Raw genomic sequence first — 19,817 nt, 5'->3', positions numbered from 1 at the left:
AGAAACTTTTCTCATGTTTAGAGCTTTTCATAGCATACTTAGCTGCGCAATCCACCACTACATGGAGACATGGTGGTAAATGCTTGCAATGATCAGCAATCACACAAAAGTGAAATATTGCTAAGTAAAAAAAAATCATTGACTCTGATGCCTATAGTTTATAAGACTCTGCAAAGTGCTAAATACACACCAGAGGGTATATCCTTATTTAATGTCTTTTTGGAGCATTTCATTTTAATAAATTAGAAGGACAACATTGATGCTTTGATCATCAGAAGTTTGCAGCTAGATGAAGCAACACCATGATTCCTAAAATAAAACCAGTGGCACCAACTAGTTTATATTGTCCATGCAAGGAGCTATGCTGAATGTCATTCAGTTTGAGACAGCAAAGGCATTAAACATTTGAAAATTGGCATCTTTAAAGTTGTGTTATAGGTGGCTATTCCATAACTTGGGACTGATCATTAAGTCATGTATATACATATAGAGATAAAACATGTGCATATATCTTTATAGTATTTTAATAAGGTTTTAGCATATCAAAATTAATTGTTTTATGGTCACAAATATTGGGTATTTTCTAGGATACTCATAATACATGAAATGAGTCCTAAAGACTCAGGTTCAATGTATGTGTGTATATACGTGTTTGTGTATTGTGTCTCTATATAATGATATATGTATCACCACGTACAAATAAATGCCTATCACTTATCTATTCAATGAATTTAGATACAATTTAACAGAAAAAGTACACATATACTAACCTGTACCTCTTATACTATAGTAAAAGCATTTTTGAAAATTTAATTGTAATTATAATTTAACAGCTCTCTTTGAAAACCTAAATTAGCATGTGAATCTTTGAACTCAAAGACTTAATATGCTAAAGGGGGAAGACAAAATTACAACAATAGCTATGCATTTAAAAACACTCAATTACAAAATCAAATGTTAATATAAACTAATAAGCAATACAAAACCTTTTAAGTCTTATTTTTGCTAATTTCTTAATATTTAAAAGTCAATAAACATTTTTAAATTATTAATAATGTTCACTTAGGGTATCTTTATTTAGAAATGATTTTAATTTCATTTTTCTTCAATGTGATGTAATCACCAAGCTCATTTTATCACTATGTTATTAAATGAATTTCTAAATTAACATAGCACTTTCAGAAATTCTGAGGAAACCTTATCCTTTTCTACTGGTATTTGCCCTTGTCAGGAGACTACATTCTTAACTTTAATTATTGTGAGCATTAGAATTATTTTTTGAAAGACAAGTCTACTATAGCAATAACAAAATTGAGGACAATTCTAGATAACCATATAACTATATCATTTTGTATATGCCGTTAATTAGATTGCTACCAAAATTAATACAGAAATTATTTGCATATGTAGCATGCTTTATTGTTAATATAATATAAGCATATGACCATGTCATAGTTAATTTATTTTCTCAAATGTTTACTTTGCCGAATTGTTTTCTTTAGTTTTAAATGAGAAAAGAAATTTATTGGACACCTACCGTGATATATATTATGACTTCCCTAATTTAACTTTTTTTTTTCCCCAAGTTTTGGTACTTCATTTGGTTCGAAAACTAATTATAGGTTTTCAAAATATCCAAAAAAAAAACAGTGGCATTTAAAAGATTCAGTTGTTGGGTATCCATCATGCAATGATTAAATCATCAAAAACAATTTGATGGTTGACTGAAATTATTCTGTTGCAAAAACCTAAATCTTAACTCATGTAATTCTCTTGTTTAAAGGAAAACAACAGCAAAACACTATAGTTGAAACCAGTTTTTTTTTTTTTTTTTCTATTTAAGTTATTTTCTAAACTCATTGACATTTTAGAACTGGAGGAAGGTTTGGATGTCACCTAAGACAAACCCCCAATTTTTCATAAGAAACAAATGAACCCCAAAATTACAAAACGCATAGATTTGGGGAGCTGCAAGGACCATTATAAAATGATAGAATAAATTTAAAAATCATGGCATTTTGGGTTGTTTCCTCCAGGCAGGTGTCCTGAATGGACCGAAGTGCTGTTGTCCAAAGCCCCTGCATCTTGGCTCCTAAGAAGTTGCTCTATTCACATTGTCACATGGGTTGAGTGAGGACATTTGGAATAAAAAAGTAATTGAGTTTTTATGTTAGAAGGGCAAAGATTAACAAGTCCAATGCTCTCTATCAATAACTGAGGTCCAGAGAAGTAACAGCAATTCCCAATTAAATTTGATGTACTTTTTAATTATGCGTTCCAACTCAATGGGGTAATCTGCCCACTTCAGATTTTGTTACCCAGGCAAACACAGAGTTCAATGGAATCTAAAAGTTAATTCAAGAGAATAATTTGGAACTTTACTGAAAAACAATTTGGAACTTTACTGGAAATCACTCTTTATTTCTGTGAATGTGAATAAATAATAATGACAAGTGTCTTTAAGTATTTAATAAGATTCTCCAAGCTGCTGATAAATGATATTTGATTTTCCAAAGTATGTTATCATCAAATAATATCTGGCTAGTTACTACTTTTGTTTGGTCGGTCACTTTTCCTTTATTATTTGACTCTGCTCAGTCTCATGCCTCATGTTAATATTTTCTTGCTTTCCATGTTTCCTCTGATTATCCAACACATTTCATTCATCATGATCTCTCTATGGCACTTCCCCTTATTATACTAAATATAAAACCAGAAGGGGCCAACACTGAGGGGATACGATAGGACTCACAGATGTACCCTAAAGAGTTTCAGTACAATTATTTGTCTTGTTCTTGATCTGTAATATTGATAATGCACAAAATAAGAAGCAGACAACATTTTAAAAAATGAGATTAAGCAAAAAAATGCTTCATTATCCAGCAGAGAGAAAGAACTATTAATTAGCTAGGAGAATCTGTAAGAGATACCATTCATATTCTGGTTACTAGGGATAATTTATCGGATCTTTCCATGACCTGGAAAAGTCTACTCATTTCCCGCCACTTTCTGTTTCCTACCCCGAGTCTTTGTTTGTTTAGGCTATGATGTCATTTGGAAAATTGTCTGTCTTAAGTCACTTTTGAAATAGTCATCCATTAGTGTCTCATACCGTAGCTATGACATCTGTCAATCACTTGGTGCCCAATCTAGAAGAGCAACCTTCTCCTGCTTTATGTAATGACACATAAACCCAATTTAGTATAGCTTACACACCATATCCTTTTAAAAGTGACTGAGGGAAGTCTTAAAATCTTCGAGATCTGATCCTCAGAATACAAAGAAAATATGTCTCTCACCATCAGGCTATCACATCCATGACTATTTCTGAATCTACTCGCCTTTTGCGGACATACAGCTCAGTATGATTGGTCAAAAAGAAACTTTATATCCTAGCACAGTATAGGTGGGAATTTGCACCATCCTCTATAATCTGCCTCAACCTGGACAGATAGAGGTAAGCAGATCTGTTTGCTGCCCTGCATTCTTGCCCCTGACCCAAAATGAGAAAAAAATTACGTGTGGTATCTATACTGTGTCTACTATATTAACATCAGGCAAGCTGATACTATGATAAATGAATTCTTTTACTTATTGTCTCTGCTTTGAACTACTTGTTAAGATAAAGTTTATGCACTCGAATAATCATGTCCAGAAATTGATACTGCTTCTGTTTATCAAGTACAAATTGACGATTATATTTAAAAATTTGAGAGTATAATTCAACACATATTTATTTTTGAACTAGGAATAAGTCAGCTGTGTAAATTAGCACCTGCCCACAGGCCCCACGTATGAAAGAAATAGCTGACGTGTTCTATAAAACTAAAGTGGATCACACAACCTCAACTATAACCTCGGGCACCCAGTTTGAAGGGACCCCAGCCTTGGAGTCAGACTGCTTAGATCCTCCTCCTGTTTGCTCTCTTTGTGACCTCAAGCAAATTGCTAAACTGCTCTGATTTACAGTTTCATCATCTTTCAAAGGAAGTGACTCTGGTTTGTTGTGAGGATTACCAGAGTTCTCGTGCGAGAAGGTAGCCTTGCTTATGAAAGGGTCAAGTCATCTGCAAATTTGAAATATAGGTGTGGACCATAAGTGTCAAACATCAGATATATGGTCCTTGGGAGGGTATTTGCAAAGGCTCACACAAAGTTGGCTTTCGAAGAGACAAACTACAACAGTAACAAACTTTGGTTGAGGCTGATCCCACCCCAAATTTTCAGACCCTAGTAGGATCACATTCGTCCCCGTTCTTCCGCTTCCAATACTCTCTGAATGAAATTACCATAAACTCTGACCACAAACTCCTCTCGTTAGAAGTCTCCCATCACCTCGCTTCTAATGAGATCTGTTTCTCAGTGTCTTTATTACTCCTCCTCTCCCCATCCCTTGATAGCTCACTATTGTCTTAGTTCATCAGCTCCTCTTCTGGCCTCATTTGCTTGCCTAACCAGCCTTGACACTAGGGTCAGCCATTTTATTAGTTTCACACTCTCTTGCCCCAGAGCTGCTGTTCCAATCCCCAAGAATGGGTAAATACCATCATTTGCTTTCCCCGTTCCGAGTCCCAGGCTGCCGAACATTGCCTAAGAAAGTCTCGAAGCCAGGTTGACTGGTTCCACTACAGTTCCAAGCTTTCCGAAGTTAGCAGGGCCCCGAGTGCTGCTTGACAGGACTTGTTCTCCTGGATGATTTACAGCCCTCCGTACTCCCCATGGTGTCCATTCCAAGATTTCCTCCCACCTTTAGGTTTTGTGTGTGTGTGTGTGTGTGTGTGTGTGTGTGATATAATCTCCCCGCTTTTAGAGAAAGTCAAGGACAATGTTTGATCCTTTTCCTTTTCTCCATGTAAAAGCTCAACTTTGCTTTCTGATCCATAGGAAAGCACTCTCCTCTCCCATCATTAAGCCTTTCACTAAGCTGAGCCCTTCCTTTTTCACTAAGACTTCATTACATAGTTTCTCAACATTTTCCCCCCAGTTTAGGCGCTCCCTGGATTTGCTATTCTGTTTCCTTCCTTGAAAAATTTATTGGAGTGTGGTTTACACCTATTGGGTCCACTTTTTAGCCACCACCTCACTCCTTGTGCTCTGCTTTCTTCTCCAATAAGTAAATCCAAAGATGGCTTTTCTACCCTCCCCACTTTTGTTCTTTGTAAAGCAATTGACTATATGGGCACTTTACTGTCTTGAGATTCTCTACTACATTCCCTCCAAAACCCTTCTCTGTCAGTTCACATTTCATTTTAGTGGTACCCGTGTCTTCCCAGATACCCAGGACTCAGACTCTAGAACCACATTTGTCTCCTCACTCTTCCTCTGTGCGTCATGATCAATAGTTTGTATGTTTATTGCTTCCATTTCTGTAGTATCTCTCACATTTATACTCTCTCTGAAATTACTTTTTCCAGGAGTACTGAAGCAGATTAATATCATTTTCTCCTAACTCCTTCTCTTTCAAGTTGTTTCCCTGACAATGTGTTTACATCTTGGGATTATCAAGGTCTTCTTTAATGTGTCCTAACTTTTATTCTTAGCTCTGCCTACCTTTATCTTTTCAAAAGGAGCTCCTTGTTCTTCTTCTCCTTATAAAACCTGAGATTACCAGCCACTTACTGTTACCTGGAGGTGGGAAGTCAGGGAGATGGGCAGGATAAATCACATTATATGGCTTTTGCTGCTCCAAACTAATAATGCGGATACATATAACATCTGAATAAAATAGTACAAAGTACTTGGGTACATGGATGTTTTCAGATTCTATAAATACATCAAGCTGTACATATATGGGATATGTGCTTTTCTGTGTATATAATAGACTATATATTCTGTGTGTATAATATACTTTGATAAAAATGTATGTATAACATAGTTTTCTGTATGTAGATTTCAATAATTTTTAAAAAGAACATCAATGAGGACAGGCTTAAATGAGAAGACAAGATGGTAACATACAGTCTGAGCAATGGTTTAGTAGGGTAAAATAGGCTATGCAAATTTTTTTATCATGATTCACTGATTTCTTCTTTTGATGCTTTGTCTCACAGAGTCCTTCCAAATGTCTGGTGCCTAAAGAAGCTGTAGAATTTCCAGGATATCAAGATTACCCATATTCTAGAGAAAAGTTTATATTTGGCCAAAATGTATGACTGCACTATAGATAAGACTATTAGGAAGGAGATTTGCCATTAAAACCCTGTCTGAACTTATAATATTGTATGTTTCCTTAAAAAAAAATCATAAAATGAAAGCAACTCATCAGATGGCAAAAGTCAAGTTGCTAATACATTCATTGTATTCATTTAGGGCTGGTATATCAGCACCATTCCTAAGGTTTTTTGTTTTTTTATTATTTTTAAAATATTTTATTTATTCATGAGAGACAGAGAGAGAGAGAGAGAGAGAGAGAGAGAGAGAGAGGGAGAAGCAGGCTCCATGCAGGGAGCACGACGTGGGACTCGATCCGGGGTCTCCAGGATCACGCCCTGGGCGGAAGGAGGCACTAAACTGCTGAGCCACCAGGCTACCCCCATTCCTAAGTTTAAAAAAAAAAAAAAAAAAAAAAGCCTCTGAGTTATCTGTCCAAGTAGAATGCTTCAGTGCTTTAGTGCAGATTCAGGGGTCAAACACAACAGACCTGAGTATTGATTCCAGCTTAGCTATTTACTTACTGTGTGACCTGGGAATGTAGCCGAACTCTATGAGTTTCATTTTCTTCATTTGTGAAATGAACATAACACTAGCTACCTTGCAGAAAAATGGTGAGGATGAGACAGGATCTAAACAATTTGAGTACCACAACATTAGAAACGATGCACATTTAATGAATAGCTGCTGTTATCTCTTATCTGTAAATAAGGTAGCTAAGCTAGATAAACTTCAAAGCTGCCTCCAGTTCTAACTTCTAAACTGTCTACTCTACCATCACCAAGGCCTCCTTTTCCCTAAACGCAGCCCTTACAAGTCCCGAGAAAATATTAAAAGGTGAAACAGCCGATCTGATTTGTAGAGTCGTAATGATGTCATAGTATCAATAGACATTTTGGGAACTAAATTTTGGACATTAGTCTATCTCAAAAAATTATTCCTCATTTTAGCATCCTCAAATCAGCATTTGAAAGTGGTTTTTGTTCAAGCAGAGATTCTTTTTTTCCTTAGGGGATTTTTTTTTAATTTGTCATTTGTGTTCACTATATTTTATAATATTCCTTCCAATCCTTATTTCTAAATTAGACAACAACCTAAACGACATTAGAGGGAGAACACTCTAAGGAAATGCAGCTTCAGACTTTCAGTGTCAGCCCACTTCATTTATAAGGAAATTAAAAGTGAAAGAGAACACAGAAAGTCCATTGTAATGGATGCTGTAATGTGTCACCCAATTCCTTCAGAATTGAAGCACTCGGTCTCCCAGGTATTGGGAATGTTGGCTGCTGACTTCTCATGGCTTAGTCCTTTTCTGGCCTCTACCCCAGATGCAGCCTACTGTTAGATTCAAGGTTCAGTGGACTGGCCTTTTTCCATAATTCAAGACAACTGAAAAGTCCATCCCACCTCCAGAGATTCCCATGGAATTATCTGAGGTTTCTCTTCTAACTTTTCCTTCTGCCCAATCTTGTCTCCTTCACCTTGATGGGGATTGTTCCCTACAAATAAAACATCTACACGCGACTCTCTATTTCAGAATCTGTTTCCTTGGAAACCTGTTTTACCATATCCATTATAATCAAAATATTGGAAAATAATTAGGAAGACATTTTTAAAACATAGCTTTAAAATCAGACACTCTCTGCCTAAACTTGAAGTTTAAAATCAGCCTCCCAAAAGTTTTGAAGTGACCTTCCTCCATATGACTCCATCAACTTCTACAGATACAAGAAGGAATGTAGAATTCAGAACATCTATAGGACCAGAGATCCTATCTGTTTTTTGTATAGTGCTTAATATTACCTAGACCTGTGAAAAATTAGGGCATCTGACCCTCTCTATTGTTTTTAGAATATTTTATTTAAATTCAATTTGCCAACATATAGTAAAACACTCAGTGTTCATCCCATGAAGTGCTCTCCTTAGTGGACCCTTTCTATTTGTAAAGTGGTGGATTTAGTTGAATTTGCCTGTAGATGGAATGTGGATCATACTGGTGATGCTATGTAACCTCACAAACTCTGTGATGAGATGTTGTGCTCACAGCAATGTGACATGCCATGGAATCCCATAGTTGCCAAAGGGAAGTGGCTGCAGCAATTGGGTATCATGGATAAACAGAGTATTTGACAAACGAGTTAGTATTATTCTCATTTCTACCCATTCTGTATCTATACCCACCTGGTGAGCTGACTGCCCTTTTATTTGTCAGGCACCTACGCAGCCAGGGCCCAGAGGGAAACATTTCCTGCTCTTACCAGAGAGATAAAGTATCAGCTGAAGAATGCTCTAACCAGTTAATACAACTCCTTGTACCTATACGTAGGTACACAGGTGAGAACCCAGCTCATCAAAACCTACGGGAGAGTAATAGTCCAATAATAGAACTTAGAGAAGTATGAGGCATAAGGTAAATTTCTAAATTAGGTGTTCTCAAAGGTTTTGAAGTCAGGTATCCTTTAACACTAACAAATTAGTGGGGAGTCTAAAGAGCTTTTTCTTCTTTTTTTAAGTGAGCCATACATATCAATACCACATTTAGAGATTAAAACTGAAAAATTTTCAAAATATTTATTTAAAATCATAATAAACCCACACCATAACATAAATAACATATTTTTATTAAAAATATTTCTTCACAACAACAAAAAATCTGTGAGAAGAGTGGCATATTCCCCTTTGCATTTCACCTTTTGTGAAATGCTGTTTGGAAGCATGTAAAGAAAATCTGGCCTCATGCAGATAGGTAGTTGGCAAAAGAAAGAAGGTATATTTCAGTAGATAACTGTAAATATTCTTCTTTGATATTATGCCCCACCTTGACATATGGTAGTTTCTTAAAGTTGATTATAAGATAGAATCTGAAACCATCTCATAAACACTTCATTCTCCACTCTATTAAAACTATTGACTGAAAACACAAAAACAAAAACAAAACTATTCGACTAAATTACACTTAGAATGGATCTTCTACTCATGCATGATTCTGTAACATAATACATTGAGGGTTTGTAAAATATTGGTTCATAGAGTGATGCAAAGTTTCTGAATGTTGATAAATCTCCTTATACAATAGGAAATGATTACATTCTGTTTTTTACTTTGAATACCTCAAGGAACGTGATGACCACCGTTACAGTTAGGTGCCACTGCCTTAATTCCTGCTAGGGTGCCAGGAGTTTCATTCACTATTGCTTTTAAATCATCAGTGCAAAAGTTATTGCAGTGGAAATGACAAATAACATCTTACTACTTATATAAAAAAAACTTTGATTTTGCAGACTTTTGAAATTATTTCGGCTATACCCAGGGGTTCTATGGATGACATTTTGAGAACCACTACTCTAGACCGGGCTTAGCCAAAGGGCAAAACCCAACATTTTGGGTGAACATTTGGCACTCACCAGGGCAAATGGGAGAGTACAGATTCAAATCCCAATAACCCTTCTCTGTTACTGTTTCCACCCAAATGATAAATACAAAACTGGGGCTGAAAGAGGACATGAGATTAATGGATATAAACATTTTTCCCTCCTGTGGCTGAAGTCTTATAAAATATGCCCTGTGAGCCTTTTTTATTTATCCCTCCTGAAGGTAAATGTGACCATTCCCAGGGGCTGGCTCAGTCTCATCAGCTCCTAGCCTCTGACGCCAAGTAAATGCCAATTGCACTGCAGACTTAGATATCCTGGGGGAAAAAAAAAAAAAAAAACAAAAAACTATTGCACCAAATGCCTTCATAGAATATTTCTGTATAGAACAAATACCCCCCTCCCCCAAATGTTTCTTTATATCTAAAGCAAATCTACGGCTGCAGTGTAAATGCCACCCCATGCCCACCCCCCACTGCCTTTTCCTGTCTCATTAGGTCCAGGTGGAAGAGCTAGTCAGCACAGCACGCTCATTAGAATAGCCGGGCATATATTTAAACAGATATTAAGTCCCTCTTTAGCCTCCTTACTCCCTTAGCCTAAACAATCCTAGTTATTAACCTTTCCTCTCAGGTTCTATTTTCCCCACCCTTTCATCATTTTTGTTACTCTTTGCTGGACTCTCTCCAGTTCTGCTACATTCCTCAAAGTGTGAGAACAAAACTAGACACTGTCCTTTATTACGGTCTTCACTGATGCCAATGCAGAGGAAATATTACTTCCTGGAGTTGGCGTGTCATACTCTTGTTAATATATTACCATCTCAGCCCTTTAAATAACAGCACCGTTTTGCTGACTGCTATTCACTCACAGGTTGGCATTCACTCCAGACTTTCTGTTGTGGTTGTGCGCATGCAGACAGCCCCTACCTTTAATCTCTGCGTTTTGTTTCTGGCTTCTGATTGTCACAGCTTGCCCTTGCCCTATTTTCCCTTCTCCTAGTTTTTCCTGCCAATTTCCCTAATTTATCAAGCTCACACTGAACTATTCCGGGCGTCTAAGATGTAAGCAATACGAACCACTTAATGTCATTCACACATGCTCTCGATTCCATCATTCTAGACATTCATTTAAAAAATACCCCTTGATTTTGGGCACATTATTTTCTGGTTTCAGAGAAGTGCAGTCGCTAAAATGAGCTTCTCAAAGTCACCTCCTTCTTACTTTTTCACTTCTCAGAAAGTACAGAGGTGCCCATATGCCACCAAAGATAGAAATAAGGCAAATCCTAGTTCTGCTGTATTTTAGAAATCCTACCACTGGAAGGACTAGGATGATACCAAGTTGCTGCGTAAAAAGACCAAAAAATATAGTTGCTTATAGAAATAGATGCTAATTTTCTCTCATAATAGACCTCAGATAAGCAGGCAGGATAGAGGTGAGGACAGCATGTTCATTCAGAGATGCAGGTTTCTTCCAAGCCATCCCTCTGTCCCCACTGAGAATACTGTCCTCATCTCCATGCTTCAAGCTGACTCTCACTCAGCTCTTCAGAAGAGGAAATGAGCATGAAGTTGTGTAGACCAGTGTCCTGAGGGCCACACCTAGGAATGGCATATCTCACTTCCACTCCAGTTCTATCCCCAAGACCACTGTTACCCACAGAAAATGGTGGAAAGTACACGAATTTCATTAGAAGGTGAAAGGATGGATTTTAGTGGACAACTGGAGCCTCTGCTACCGGAAGTCTACATTAACCTAAATGGTATGTTCTGTACGCCCAGCTTGGACTCTACCGGCGGTCATTAAAAAGAACCCTTCTTTGTGTAACTATTTTTGAACCCTGTTCACATGGCTGACCCTAGACTCTTTTAAAACCATTGTCCTGTGGAAGCCAGATCTCTGTCTACACACGCTGTCAGCCCGTGCTCCCCCATACGACTTCCGTGGCATGGTAAGTAGAACCACCCTTCGCTTTATTCTCAAGTTTCATGACTTGATTTTTCTTGAATGTCCCACAAGATGAGTTAGGCCTCAGAATTAGACTCAGTGCAGTGTATCTGCCAGGGAAGAGAAAGCCTCAAGAATTTGGACTGTATTGTAGACTCCATTGTTCCGGACCTTAAGGGAACAATTTGATTTTTGCTATTTCAGTTTCGTCACCTATAAAATAAGAACTATCCCACCCTCTAATGCCTTCTGCGACCACCAAGGACAGAGAAAGGGTTAACATTTCCTGACAATGTGCTGGTATTACTCTCAAATGACCAGTTTCAATCAGGTAAAAATAAAAGCACTCCTGACCAAGTTGTGCCACTCCTATTCTGTTTGCAATGCTCGGAGCCATCTCTTTGGGATTAGCAAGAGGGATGCTGAGGGTCTGGATGGGATGCCAATAAAGTGTGGCTGGTTTTGATTACATGAAGCAAGTACTTTATTAATAGTTGCCAGGAACAGAAGGACCACATATTCACATGACAAACATCAACTCCACCAGGGACTGGGCTGCTGACCACCTGGAGGGGCACTGAGGACCACACTCTGTGAACCACAGCTCTAGAAATACTAAAAATGGATTTTCAAAAATCCTGTAGAAATGTGCCTGGCCTGTTCTTTGAGCCCTTTCCAAAAACAATGACTGTGCATGATTGCTTTTTGCATGCTAATTCAGCTGTTTTATTTTTTCCCTCTGCCTCGGCCTTGCTTCTTATAAGTGTTCCTCCCAGTGCCCTGGGTTAGTGCAACCCAGTTCCCCTGGAAAACGGAGGTTTGGGCATCCTCTGGTTCTTTCTCTTTCGATCTTCTCCTTCCCGTCTGACTAGCTCACCTAATTACACAGTAAGTCACCGATTCTATGACACAGGGAGAAAAGTCTTCCTGAGCTAGTCAATTGATGCTTTTATTTCACTCAGGGAAAACTTATCAAAGGAGACAAGGAGCCCTAAATGCAGCAGATATTTGATGCTAGTGGTAAGCTTATATTGTTGCCATAGCAACCTTGTCATTAAGGATGTTTCAGCATTTCCTATTAACCTCTATTTTCAGAGGTTTATAACTTCTTGGTAAAAATTCCCTCCAGGCTAAAATTTGGTATACATGATCTCAGACGTGCCAGGTGTCAGTGAATATATACATATATAGTATCCATTTTCTCAAAGAAAGCCTGGTGAATTTCCAAATGAATTATCTCATTTTTCAGAGGGTACAAATTCATTAAATTTAGTGTTAACTTGATTATTTTTAAAAGATTCTTATGGCAACATGACTAAGCACCTGTGCAATTTAGTGTCTGCGAGGTAGCTTTCTTTCCTTGCACCTTACTAGTTGGCATGGCCACAACGCTTTACCTCAAACATCACTAGGGAGGCTTGACCAGCTCAAGATCAGTTTCAAATTCACCTGAACAGAGGCAGTTACCAGTGGACACTACGTGAATCTGGAGTTTATATTTTACATCTATCAGGTTGTGCAGTGCAGGGGTCAGGAGGGGTGGAAAAGGCAGCGCTGGGGTCTGAGCCCACTGTCTCTTTTCCTTTTCTTCTCAGGCACAAAGCGATCACATCTCCCCTGGTCACAAGAAGAATCCTGCAGTTTCCCAGGGATGAGAACCCTCCCCCTGCAGAATTTCAGAACTGGGTAACACTGTAGTCCAGGTTTGGTTTGGTTTTCTTCAAGCAGGTGTGTTTTGTCTCGTTTAGGTCATCTCTTCACCCATTTTGCAATTTGTGTGCCTGTGTTTTGTTAACTTTTTATGTGGAAGCATCCTAGACCCACAGAGAAGTGGCAGGAATAGTGGAAGGAGCATCCATCTACCTCTTACGTTAACCAATTGTTAACATTTAACTAAACCATTTGAGAATTGTTAACATTATTATACTTCTGCATAGTATAATATATCTCAGTAAGCATCCCGTAAGAATCAGCACAGCCTCCTATGTAACCACAAGTCAATGATCACACCCACGATATTTCACATTAATGCAATTACCGTAAAATAATTCTCAGGCAGTGTCCTCAGCTGTCTCACATATTCTTTTTAGTTTTGTTTTTCATCTAGGATCCAAGCAGGGATCATGCATCACATTTAGTTGTCACATCTCTATGTTCTCCCTGAATATTAAATATTTCTCTAATCAATTTTATCTTTTATGACATTGACTTTTTTGAGGAGTTTGGGTCTATGGCAGTAGAATGCAGACATTGCTTAGTCGTTTCCTCATGATTAGATTTGGGCTACACATTTCTGGCAGGGATACTACACTGGTGATACCAGCCCCTTCTCCGTATCACACCAACAGGAACGTGATACCTCTTGGTCACTTTGTCTCATTATTGATGACCACTTTATGTCTTAAGTTTCATAATTTTTTTTTAGCCCCACTTTGTGTTTTTAATATATAACGTATCAAATCATCCCCGTAGTGATCATTTATTCACTGCTTTACAGTTTCATTTGTGTTTTTTTTTTTTCCCATGCCACACTCATGTACAACTAGGTATATAAATCCTTATGTGATTTTTAAAATTTTCTTTCAATATGACAGATTCCCAGAAGTGAGATTACTGTATCAAAGCGTATGTGCACTTTAATTTTAATAGAGTTTTCTTGCTTGTTTTAAAGGCTATGTGTCAAATAAATAAATAAATAAATAAATAAATAAATAAATAATAAAGGCTATGTGACTACACACTCACTGCTAGTGTGTGAGAGACGTTTTTCACATGCCCACCAGTATTAGTATTCTCAGTTGTTTCACTGTTTTCCTCCCTGATAGGTGTGAAGTGATGATAACTCATTAGCATCTTCTTTTTTTTTTTTTTTGGATTAATGTGTTTGGGCAGCTTTGTATGTTTATTGGCCATTTTGATTTGCTTATCTATGAATTGCCTCTTCACATGATGGGTTTATTTTTCTAAAAGAATTTTTATTGCTGTCTAGTGAATTTGTAAGAGTTTTGTATACATTATAGGTATAAACCTCTGCCTTTGTATGATATATATATAAAGATTATTATTTATATTTATAATATTATATATAATTTATGTTTTGGTCTATTGATTTTATTTATGATATAACTTAACATTCAAAGATTTTTAGAATTTTTATGTAGTCAAATATGACTTGTTCTAGAGCTTCTACATTTCCAGTTTTAGGAAGCTGACCACTCCTATCCCTGAATTTCATATGTAATCTCCTAGGTTATTTTGCAGAAGACTATTTAATATTTTTAAGGTGTTAACATAGCTATAATTTAATTTTATGAGGAAAATCATTGTGCTTAATTTTATTATCTTCCAATGACTGGCCATGTAACTTTTTCTTTTAAATAGCACAACTTATTAAATAATTTTATCTTTTCCTACTGAGTAGAAATGCCCTGTTAAACTTCCATATGTACTAGAATCTCTTTTCTTTTTCTGTCCACTGACTTGTCTCTTTATGTGCCTGTATCATGTGAATATGAATGATCTTTTTTTCCATCTTTAGGTACCTATTCTGATTTATTGTTTATTTAATTCAACCTGTTCTCAATTATTTCCTTAGATTGAGGTCCTTGGATAATATTTTTTAAAAATATTGTATATGCACAAAAATATTTTTACCATAATAAGTGAATAATAATCTGTTTATAGGAACTTTGGGTTGGATTTCTGCCTCTTGGAAATCTATAAGATACCTATTGATAGATTTTCTTATAACTTGCAGTGTTGCAGATGAGAAGTCTGATGCCAGTCTGATTCTTTTGCCTTTGTCAGAAACTTGTCCTTTCTTTCAAGAATTATGTAACATGTTCTTAGTATTTTTAGAATAAAAAAATTACCTGTATCTATCTATATGTGTGTTTTTTCTAATCATGCTTTCTTAGAACACAGTGAGCCTTTTCAATCAACAACTTCAGTTCTTTTTTCACTTAAGAGAACTTCTTTAATGATTTGTTTAATTACTGCCCATCATCCATCTTTTCCTTTTTAATTTACAGCTTGGAATTTTGATTAATCTCATGCTAAGTTTCCTGGATCTATCCTGTCAGTCTCATATTTCACTCCACTTCCCTTTTTTTATTTCTCTTTTTGTTAATTCTTTTTTTTTTTTTTTTGGTCTGAATTTTAAAATGAACATTTATTCTATTTACTATTTCGAGTCACCAAGTCACATTTCAACCATATCCTTACTCTTCTTGAACAAACTATTCAGGTTGGAAATCATGAGTTTGTGCCCAACCATTCCACATATGTGCATCCATGCATGTGTTTGTGTGCATGTGCACACCTTCATGCTACATTTGCATCTTCCAAGGTGTTTTTACTGGTTCTCTTTGCCGCTTCATGCCTATCTCTTTTCAACAGTTCTGAATCAATTGGAATATTGATTCAGATCAATTGATTCAGGGCTTAACAGTTCTCTTTTTTTAAGGTTTATTTATTTATTTTAGAGAGAGAGAGCATACGTGTGTGCACACACACAGGGAGGGGTAGAGGGAGAGATGAACATAAGCCGACTCCCTGCTAAGCATGGAGCCAGAAAGGGAGGGGGGGGGAGGCTTTGATCCCATGACCCTAAGATCATGACCTAAGCTGAAATCAAGAGTTGAATGCTTAACCAACAGCCCCACTCAGGCACCCCATGGCTTAAGGGTTCTGACCGATATTATCTCCAGTTTCTGAACAACTAAAGTTGTAATATTATTTTTCTTCTAGCCTGATTGGTAATTGGTCTGATTGTTACAGGATTCTAATTGGTGGCATCCCCAAAAGTAAGAAAAAGATGTGATCTTTATGTAGGCGAGCCATGTAGCATCAGACAGGCCTCAGATGCCAGAAGATGCAATCCACCCATTCAGCTGCTTTTTGGCCTCTTGAGCAGGTACCGTGTACACTAAAGTGACATCAATTTTAAACTTATCCTGAGAGAACTATACTCTTCTCTGGGCCAAGGTATTCCAAATATGCAGTGCTTTATAACTTTCTTTGTGGGCTCTCTGATTTGGGTTTCCAGGTTCTTACCAACCCAAAAAGAATAAAGCCCATATGAATCTCATCTATTGGAATTATACTGGATTCTAAGGAAAGTAGATAGATTAGAATCAATAAAGGGGATGGAGCAAGGCAGCCATATGCAGGTCCCAAACTACTGAATGAATGCTTTTTCCTACCATAATTTTTATTTTTAATTCTACTAATGTTTACTTTACAATTTACAAGCACACACTCAAATATACATTAAATTTATCATTGGAGTCAGTTTAACATTTTTCTATTTTCTTTTGTAAATGTGAAGGTTTTGAGATGTTTCCAACACTTCCCACCCCCTCCGCTCACACCTTACCAGTACTTATCTCATTTGAAATTATAAAGTTCATGACTTTTTTTTTACATTTCAAAGAAAATCTCTTACCAAATCTTAGTCATATTAAAAATAATATTGAAATTTATCCCCAAATAGTTAACACACTTAACGGCTCAAACTGTCAGTTATTTTCAACCATGGTGTTCTCATTATAATTTGATTCATGTTTCATCATTTTGGAATAGATCTTCTGGCAGTTTAATAGCTTACCCTGGAAAGAACACAAACTGGGTGGCATAGGATTAAGCCCTTGCACATTAAAGAGTTGCTTGCTCTTGTCTTCATAAATGAATGACAAATTGGCTGGAAATAGAATTCTTGGGTCAAAACATTTCCCCTCATAAAGCTAGAGTTGCCCCCTTTTCTTGTATCCTTTAGGGTTGCAAAAATGTAGAGTCATGCTTTGCATTTCTTTTCTTAGAATGTGCTTTTTGCCCCCTCGATGTTTGCAGAATTCTTCTGTATCTTTGAAGTTTCCAATTTCACTAGGGCCATTTTAAGTGTGATTTTAAGTTTGGCCAGAGCATGGTATGTACTCTTGGTTTTTAAAATAAACAATCTCTGTAGAGTTGAGAATAATTTCTTCCTTTTTTTTCTTATATCTATTCTGTTTCTTCTTTCTAAAATGTTTTATTGCCTTAAGTTTGGACTTCCTGAATCTGACCTTTATGCACTTCCATCTTTTCTTCCATGTTTTCCTTATCTGATCATTTCTGTCTTGTCCTGTAAATGTTCCCTGAATTCTACTCATAGCTTTTATTTTGTAGCATGACAATCTTCAAGAAATCAATCTTGTTTCTCATCACAATAGAGTACTTTCTGATGGCTTTTCTTGTCTGCTAGGTTGAGACTTCTCTGTTATAAAAGTTGTGATTAATAAAAAAAAAAAAAAAAGAAAATTTTTTTGACATTTAGATGTGTGTAGGAGTATATGTTGAAGCATTGAAGTCTGAGGTCTGAAAATGTCTCCTTTTCCATCCTGCTGCTTGAAGCCCTGATCTGATGGATGAAGCTCCATGTTGCTCCATGAAGTAATTAATCTTGGGATTGGTGTTTAGACAAAGTGGAACAATGAGACCTAAGGATTTGTAGAAAGAAGTCACCATGCTATCCGTGAATTGCTTATTTCTGAATTTTATGTAAGTTAAAATCCATTTCTCTCTCTCTCTCTCTCTCTTTTTACTTAAGCCCCTCTTACTTTTCATTCCTTTAAATTCCTTCATTGGAATTATAGAGCCAGGCTGCTCAAGTTAAATGACAGCACTGCTGCTTAACTCGCTTTGTGGCTTTTAGATAAAGTACTGAGGCTCTCTGTGCCTCAGTTTGTTCATCCATAAAACAGGAATACTGATAGTACCTATTTCATGGTTTGTTAGGATTAAATAGGCCGCTGAGTAGAGGTCTGATACAGAGTGACCACTTTATATAAATGTCTGTATTATTACCTTTAGTTTTGGGGTAGAATTTGTCTCATACATCATGGATTACTGCAGAAAAGCTGCCACCCTGGTTTTATTTCTTTGCTTTGCAGGCTTGCAAAGCACTCTTCTTATCGTTGTGCCCATTGACTTGTGGGAGTGATCTACACTGGTAAGGGTCATATCTCAACCAAGGTTTGAAAGCTACAAAAGGGAATTTAGCTGGTGTGCTTCTGGACAGGCCCTTACCTTGATATTACCTCCAGTTCTCCATTTACAAGAACAATATAATGAAGGATTTCTCAGGTCTTCCTTATTATCCATATGCTAAAATCTTCCTTGAATGAAATCTGTGACTTATTATCAGCCTTTGAAACTAAAGGAAAACTTTACTCACAACACCTCTGGCTCTAAACAATTTTCTATGGATACCAACTGGGTGTTCTATGATTTCATTCAATTCAGGTATTAACTACCCTGAGTCATCCCAAACCACACCAGTTATGGGCTCAATTTTTTATAAGATTGCTCCTCCACTTCAGATGCCAATCACAAGTTATGGGTTCCAAGGTTACACACGTTTCTGTATCACTTGGCTACATCCGCTTCCTCAGGGGGATAATTTGCTGTTAGTGGCTCACAGAACCCAAGGAAATGCCTTACTTATTATCAGTTTATTATAAACACTATTATAAAGGATACAAGTGAACAGCTAGGAGAGTTACATGGAGCTAGGTCTAGAAGTGTCCTGAGAGGAGGAGCTCCTGTCCTTGTAGAGTTGGGTTTGCCAGTCTCTTGTCATGTGGATGTGCTTACCAACCCAGAAGTTCTCCAAATTCTTTAGTTTAGCATTTGGATGGAGGTTCCATAACAGAGGCATTATTGGTTGAATCATTGGCAATTGGTGATCAACTCCATCTCCAGTGCTTCTGAGCTCTCCAGGGATTGGGGAATGCAGCTGAAAGTTCCATATCTCTAATTATGTTGGTTCCTCTGGCAACCAGCGCCATTCTGAAGCTACCTAGGGGCCCATGAGAGTTACCTCATTAGCATAAAATCAGTTATGATTGAAAGGTGCTTATTATGAGTGACAAAAGGTGTTCCTCTCTGTCTCTTAGGAAATCCCAGGGGTTTTAAAAGCTCTTTTTAGGAACCAGAGGCAGAGACCAAGTATATGTTTTTCTTATTATGTCACAAAAACATTTTCCCATATGTACTATATCCCGCAGAAATTCCTTAAGTCTATAGATTGGCTTCTATATTGACCAAATGAATTTAACCTGCCATAGATGTGTCTAGTAATGATGCAGATTGTTTTTCCTATTTGTAATTTTGATTTCAGTAATATTCACAAGATGGAAAAGTAGATTCTTGTATTTATTTTGTTCAGAAATTTAGGGTAAGGCCATGTGTTAAGAGTGTCTATGAGAGATGGGGCCACACCTGCATCTCTTTTTGTGTTCCAAGTTGTCCCAGCTTCTCATATCACTGTTGAATCCTAGTCCTTGTTGGACTGTTCATTTACTTCCC

General features: G+C 37.0%; 2 long non-coding RNA genes across 2 annotated transcripts; both read right to left on the bottom strand.

Moving 5' to 3' along the window:
- Positions 1 to 8,755: 8,755 nt before the first annotated feature.
- LOC140637837 (uncharacterized) lies at positions 8,756 to 14,248 on the bottom strand. Its single transcript, XR_012034907.1, has 2 exons — positions 13,510 to 14,248; positions 8,756 to 9,838 (listed from the first exon to the last, which is right to left on the bottom strand). It is a non-coding gene; the product is annotated as an uncharacterized lncRNA (long non-coding RNA).
- A 2,679-nt stretch (positions 14,249 to 16,927) lies between these two features.
- Positions 16,928 to 19,272, bottom strand: LOC140637836 (uncharacterized). Its single transcript, XR_012034906.1, has 2 exons — positions 19,104 to 19,272; positions 16,928 to 17,947 (listed from the first exon to the last, which is right to left on the bottom strand). It is a non-coding gene; the product is annotated as an uncharacterized lncRNA (long non-coding RNA).
- Positions 19,273 to 19,817: the final 545 nt, after the last annotated feature.

Source organism: Canis lupus, chromosome 8 (assembly GCF_048164855.1).
Source record: "Canis lupus baileyi chromosome 8, mCanLup2.hap1, whole genome shotgun sequence".
NCBI classification, from domain to species: Eukaryota; Metazoa; Chordata; class Mammalia; order Carnivora; family Canidae; genus Canis; species Canis lupus.
The sequence above is the reverse complement of the archived record's forward strand: the minus strand, read 5'-3'. Positions and strand labels throughout refer to the sequence as shown.